Source organism: Anser cygnoides, chromosome 3 (genome assembly GCF_040182565.1).
Source record: "Anser cygnoides isolate HZ-2024a breed goose chromosome 3, Taihu_goose_T2T_genome, whole genome shotgun sequence".
Lineage (NCBI taxonomy): Eukaryota > Metazoa > Chordata > Aves > Anseriformes > Anatidae > Anser > Anser cygnoides.
Window position 1 is genome coordinate 25,216,672 of NC_089875.1, and position 6,754 is coordinate 25,223,425.

The 6,754-nt window shown below is 47.9% G+C and overlaps 1 protein-coding gene across 1 annotated transcript in view; it reads right to left on the reverse strand.

Annotated features, from left to right (window-relative positions):
• TRAF5 (TNF receptor associated factor 5) overlaps positions 1-6,636 on the reverse strand; it is a 31,605-nt gene extending 24,969 nt beyond the window's left edge. Inside the window, exon 1 of the mRNA XM_066993734.1 lies at positions 1,978-6,636. The gene's annotated coding sequence lies outside the window, so the exon portion shown is untranslated. The remainder of the gene's footprint in view (positions 1-1,977) is intronic.
• Positions 6,637-6,754: the final 118 nt, after the last annotated feature.

Sequence of the window (6,754 nt, forward strand, 5' to 3'; positions counted from 1 at the left end):
TGGTGAGGCACTGGCACAGGCTGCCCAGAGAAGCTGTGGATGCCCCATCCCTGGAGGTGCTCAAGGCCAGGCTGGATGGGGCTTTGGGCAGCCTGGTGTGGTGGGAGGTGTCCCTGCACATGGCAGGGGGTCGGAAGTAGATGGGCTTTAAGGTCCCTTCCAACCCAACCATTCTGTGATTCTGTGACATGACCTGTAGCTCCTGACCTGGACTGCAGCTCTCTGCTTTTGATGGCTACGCAAAAATTATGTTCCTGTCTTCAGGAGACTGTTTAGCAAGCATGTGGGTGAAATAATGAGCTGTCTGGCTGCTGTTCTTTGAATTCATTTGAAATTCCTTTTGTCAGTGTCTCCAACAACAGCTTCCTAGCTTTAAAATCTTGTTCTCTCCTGGATGTCATTTCTCATGCTCTCTAAACTCCATAATTACTACTTTGGTGCATCTTCCCATGACCTACGCAGCGTCAGCGAGTGCCACAAGCTCTTCTTTCTTCCTTCCTGACCTGACTTCTCTCCAGGCAGTTAACACCTCTTTAGCCAAAGCTTCCTGCCAACTGCTCGCAAGTTCACCGTACGGCTGCAGACCATCTGCCTGCAGAAACTGAACTCTGGGTCCCTCCTCCAGCATCTGTGCCGGGGATGATGGCCAGCTCGGACGCAACCCACTGCCTTCCCCACGGGCCCCCTTCTGCCCAGTCCCTCGGTACCTGCATTTGGCACAACCAGCCAGGATTACTCTTGGGTTCATAACCTTCATCTCTCTCTCTCTCAGCTTAAAGCATTAGATCTCCACAGTGTCTCACCAACTTTTTCTGCTTCGTATCTACATACAACAGAATATTTCTTGTCTACTTACACACATAAAAGCCTTGTCCATGCTCTCATCCTCCTCCTGCTTTCCAAATACCTGGTTCTCCTGTAACGTGATCTGTACTTCTTATTTATCCGTCCTGGATGGTTCAGGGATCATTTTTCTAAGCTACAGCTACAACCACATCGCCTCTCACTTCTCCACTGCACCAAAACCCCAACTTTCAAAGCCTGTTCTCCTCTCCAGGCTCTCAGAGCCCAGCCTCCCTCCACTTGCTCCATCACCACCTCTGGCCAGATGACGATACCAGGCTCCGCTGCTTAACCGTCATACACCTGAGCAAGCGCGTACTGGCAGGGCAGGTGTTTCGGAGGAATGTTAGTCATCTGTTCTACCTCACACCTCCTTTGCCAAGCAGCTGCAAACAGCTGCCTTCTGGTGAGCTGTGGAGAGCTGGAGGGCCCCTCTTGCTCTGCCCTGACGCCAGCTGCAGGCCCCCCTGTGCTCGCACGCCGCGCTCCTGGCCCCGACGAGCGCTTCTCCCCGTGACAGCAGCGCACGAGGTGATCAAGCTGGCAGCGAAGGAAGCTCCTCTGGTGGCGTCAGGCTCTGCGTAACAGACGAGCACCGCGACTCGGGCGAAGATAAAAGGCACCAACGCAACGCAGCCGGCGGAGCCAACACGAGGCGCGATGCGGGGCCAGGTGGGCACCAGGGCTTTCCGCTCGGCACGCGAGCCGTGCCAGGTCGGCCGGGGCTGCTCTAAAACACCCGCTGCCTTACCGCCGCCAGCCCCCAACAGGCCTGACCCCGACACACCCCGCTATTTTCAGCGTGCAGCCGCAGCCTGCCGGTCACCCCGCAACTACCAGACGCCAGCTACGAGGGCACCTGCTCGTGGAGATAACGGGAGGCCGAGATGAGACCAGCAGCCAAGCCGCCGGGCAGCAGCACGGGCTCCCCATTTCCCCTCTGACCCCAGCCCCGCCGCAGCCCACCCCGGTGCCCCCAGCCCAGCCTTCCCGTCCCGGTTACCGGCAGGAGACCGGCCCCCAAATCCCCCCAGATCCCCCCCAAACCGCCCGGCCCCGCTCCCCGCCCCCTCCCCTCAGCGACCGCGGCACCTGCCGGGCCCCGCCGCTCGCCGCCTCCCGGCCCCGCCGCACCTGCCCCGGAGCTCGCTGCCCGCCGGGCCGGGGCCGGGGCCGGGGCCGGGGCCGGGGCCGCCGGTGGCGGCGGGTGGCGGCGGGAGGCTCCGTGCCGGTGTCGGGGCGCGGCTCCGTGCGCGGCGGCGGCGGGGCTGGGGGGCGCGGCGAGGGAAGCGCAAGCGCCGCCGGCCCCGGCCGTGGCTGTCGGTGCCGCCGCCGGGAGCCGCTTTCGGTTTCACGGCGGCCCCGGGGCGCGGAGAGCCCGGCGGCGGAGCGGGGCGCGCAGGCTGGAAATAGCGCGCAGCCGCGCCCCCGGCGCGAAATGGCGGGGGGCTGCCGCGGCCCGCGCCCGGCCTGGGGCGGCGGCTGCTCGCCCGCCTCGCCTCCGAGCCCCCCGAAGGCCCCTGAAGCCCCCCCGAAGGCCGCCGCCGCCGCCTCAGCCCGCTCCAGGCCCTCCGGGCAGGGTCGGCAAGGCTGGATCCGGGCAGCCCGCGCGCACCTCGGTGCCTGCCCCGAGGATGCGCGCTTCCTTCGCTCTTTGCATCTACAGGGCCGAGGTAGCCAAAGGCCGGGCCGAAAGTGCCAGGAATGATGCCACTAGCTCTGCCGCGTGTCGTGTTCTCAAGACACGCCGAAGGAATTTGTACGAACTGAGAAACGCACCCATTCCCGAGCCAAGGGGACCAGTGCAGCCATTTCCACACAAGGTCCCCATCGCCTCATGCTGCAGTTCGTTCTTTCACATTTTTTCGTAACAACCCCCCCTCCCCCCCCTTTTTTTTTTCGTTTTCCAACCTTAATGATTCTAGGATTAAACTGCCTCTAAGAAAACCAGTCTCTAAGGAAAATACCATCCTAGCGCAGGAACAAAAAAGCACGAAGGTGGATGAAAACCAACCAGACTCCGTTACCTCAATTGTCTTAAGAGCATGCTCTAAGTAATAATAAAAAGTTTCAGAAAGATTCTTCTAATGCTATGAATGAAAGGGCTGGGGCTTGCCACTCACGTGTGTCTGTCCATATTGCATTAATTTTCCGGGAGTTCTGCAAAGGTGCAGAGACCAGTGCTGCAACTGAGAACTTACCAAGAACTCCCCCTTGCAAAACATTGAGGATTTTTTCTTTTATGAATATCCTGATTAGTCTGGGTTCTTCCTCTCTGGTAAGTTCACTGAGACATCAGTCAGAGCAGCAGGCATTATATTTCTGCCAGTATTTATATATAAAGGTAAAGGAATAGCTTCTTTGGAGGTGGGATTGGGTTCCCAAGACGGACATTTTCTGTGCTCACAATCCTCAGCCTACTGCAAAATGTTTTAACTCCCCCAGAATGTAGCTTCGTGGTGACAAAGAGGGTCTGTCAAAAGGACCATCAGGTATCAGGGTGCAGACCTTACTTCTGACATTGCAGCTCTTGATACTCGGTGAGCGCAACACAAGGCTTCTTTTCCATTAGGACAAAGTCATGTTCCTGGAGCAGATTGTGATCCCTGAATCTCTGAGGCTACTTTTGTGATAGTGCTAAGGAAACCTTCCATGTCAGTAACGGCAATGAGGCTTTATTTTGCTGCTATGATTATTTTGATGTACAAAACTACACAAGTAGGATTTATTGAAAAGTTCTACTTCAGTATCACTTTTAGGATGTCCATTACATAAGTGGGCTAGTTGCTTACTAAATAGTCCAGATACTCTTGTTTGTATACTTTATTCTCTCCTCCCTACTGGAGTAGTGCTTTTTTCGTCCTTAATTCACCACTAACAGGCTACAAATGGTGTTAAAGAATTTACATTTTTCTTCTGTATTTCACATACAACTTCCTACGACCTTAAAGCAGATCTCTTATCATGCCGGTGCCTGCTTTTAACTCACTCCGAGAAAGGTAAACTCTGAGGTTTAGCTATTTCAACCTCAGGAAGAACTGGAGGTTCACCACATTTATTAAAACTACTGAGTTGCATTCAGCACATTTTACAGCTACAGTGCAAAATGGTGCACTCTAACAGCTGATAGCTTCTCTATGGTTTCCTTTCCATTTTGAAATGCAAATCTACGCAAACACTTTCAAGAAGTTTCTCTTTGCCCTGGCTTTGCTTTCATCTCTGTCAACTACATTTCTGCCTAGCGCCAGTTCTCACTTCAGCCTATTCTCTTCCTTTGCTAGCAAGAGGCTCAACACTGGTCTAGTAACCTTCATCCTAAACTCATACTTCAACTTCGTAATTCTTGTCAATTCATACTCAAGCTCTGTGGACTGTGGTTTCCAGAATAAGAGGTGTATGACTTAAGAAAAAACAACAAAGATGAAAACCAAAACCTAATGACACAGGTCATTATAATTCCTTTTGCTCGTGATCGACTGTAAAACAAATTAAACTGCTTTACTATGATGTGCAATGTTTAGTGATTGTTTTTATTAATGCAGAAACACCTGCTTAACTTCATACCCATTCTGATTTAAAGTGCAACAATTAAATCTGATATTTTTGTACATCCATATTTTGCAAGTGTTTTTCCTAAGAAGACATGTAGTTCAAATTATGCCTCGCATTTGTAAAACCTATCATTTTTTAGTACCGTTTTGCTTTATTAACTAAAATAAACTGTACAAAAAGCTGTAGAGTTACATTAGCATTGAACAATGTAGGATACACGTTCTCTGCCAAACTTTAGTGTGCAAACATTTTACATTTTTTAAAGTGACAAAATTAAGCCAACCTTGAAGTCAGAGTTCATTACTACATTACAAAAACAGGAGACTAGATATGGCAAAAGAAATTCCCCACCGAAATCAACACCATTGTATAATTTTATTTCTAATTCTTAAAAAAATATAAATGAATTTAGAAGAGAATCACAGTATAAGGGCCCTAACATATTAGACCATTACAAGGTACATAAAAATAGAAGACACAGATTTCTTTGAAACTTTAATCCTTTGATTAAGCAGCAAGCATATCACTCTCCAGGCAAACACTGCTTAAAACAAACCCTACCCCCAAAAACAGGACGTGCAAACTGTATGCACATACTCTGCAAAGCACACAATAAAGACATTTTGCTATGTACATACTTATTTAGTACTACAAATGCTAGGAGATCCCTACTGTGTGCTACAGTGTTTGTAAATTAAAAAATACTACCTATCTCTGACCCTCCCTCCCCCATTCAAATACAGCACCTTCGCCCAGTTATAGAATATTTAAACAAGATTAAACTGAATTACAATGTACTGAACAGTTTTATAGCAGTTGGCGGTGGCCAACTCTACTGCAACACCCAACATTCTGCATACTGAAGTCTATCGACAAGAGACAAGACAAAAATTAGCAAAGGTACAATACGCACACCTGGGAGACTCAATGCTAAAAGAAAAAAAAAAAAGAAAAGAAAACAAAAGAGAGAAAGAAATACTGATGATTTATCCTTTCACTATTAAAAATTAAACTGAGATACTTAGGCTATTAAAAAGGTTTTCGTATCAGTTTGGAATTCTGGACAGCAGCCAGATCAGACCTGTGTGTAGCTGTTGAGGGGACACTCAGGACTTCCAGAACAAAAGTTAAAGTGATCACAAATTCCTCGGTGCTTGTTCTATGATGCTGCTTCTCTTAGAAGAGAGGTCAACTGATGCTCTCATAGTGGCTAAGAACCTACTCTGATGCAGAAGAACATTCCTAAGAAGGACCTTTTTTGTATGGACCTCACCACACTAGTGATAGCTGTTCAGAAAGAAAAATCAAGTTTGATCTGGAAATATATTTGAGTGAAGAACTAAACTATGCAGGTCAGCACCTTAATTTCAATTCATGTCACAAATATCAAACTCTAATACAAGATTTAAAAAGGAAACATGATCTGAGGCTGTAAGAACTTCCCTTTGCACAAATGAAAAACCTTAGACAACTGCTGAACTGAATGTTAGACCATTCAATTTATCTGTGAAAAAGCCTAGGGAGAGCACATTCCATTTTCTAATATAGTCTCATCTTAGTCAAGGGCAAATCTAGTTAATAACAGAATGGATTTAAAAGGACTTGCAAACACCACTTCAGTTATAAACAAAAATAATTTTATAGAACAGTATGGCAGTCAACACAAATGTTTCTACACAGTCAAGAATGCAATGTTTTTCAATAGCTTGATTCAGATCACAGTTTCAAACACTGCTACTCAAATTGAAGCCTGATTTCCTTGGAAGGTAGAAGCATCTATTATAAAAAATACAAAAAAAAAAATCACTGCTGGGTATGAATCAAGGTTTTCAGACAACAAGAAAAAGTTAGCAAATGCACAGGAAAATAATAACCTTTTAATCTCCTAAAATTTGGAAGCTGTAATTAATAACCAAATGCAGGTTTTAGGTAGTGAACAAAACAAAAGAAAAAAGCCACGATAGCCTCAACCCAGCTATTCAACTCTGCCGGCAACAGCAGAAATCAGAGATACTCCTTCAACACTCAGACTGGGCCGGCAGCAGATAGCCCTATTGCCACAGTATGCTACCACCATCAGCCTCTGTACTTTCACAATGAATTTTTAGACAAGAGATCAATGAGCTAATGCATATGAACTGCTAACAGCCATTCTCAGAGGAATGAAATTCTACTGTACTTAAGTTAGAAGAATCCGTGGAATAACAAATTAAATGAATAGCTCTTGCTAAACAGTTCCTCTCCTGTAATCGCCCTGGGTGATGGATGTTGCTGCCTTTCTCTCTACCCCAGCCTACGAGTGATACTGCAGTAGGACACTGGACTCCTGTTTTCAGATAACTTCTATGATTAGAACACA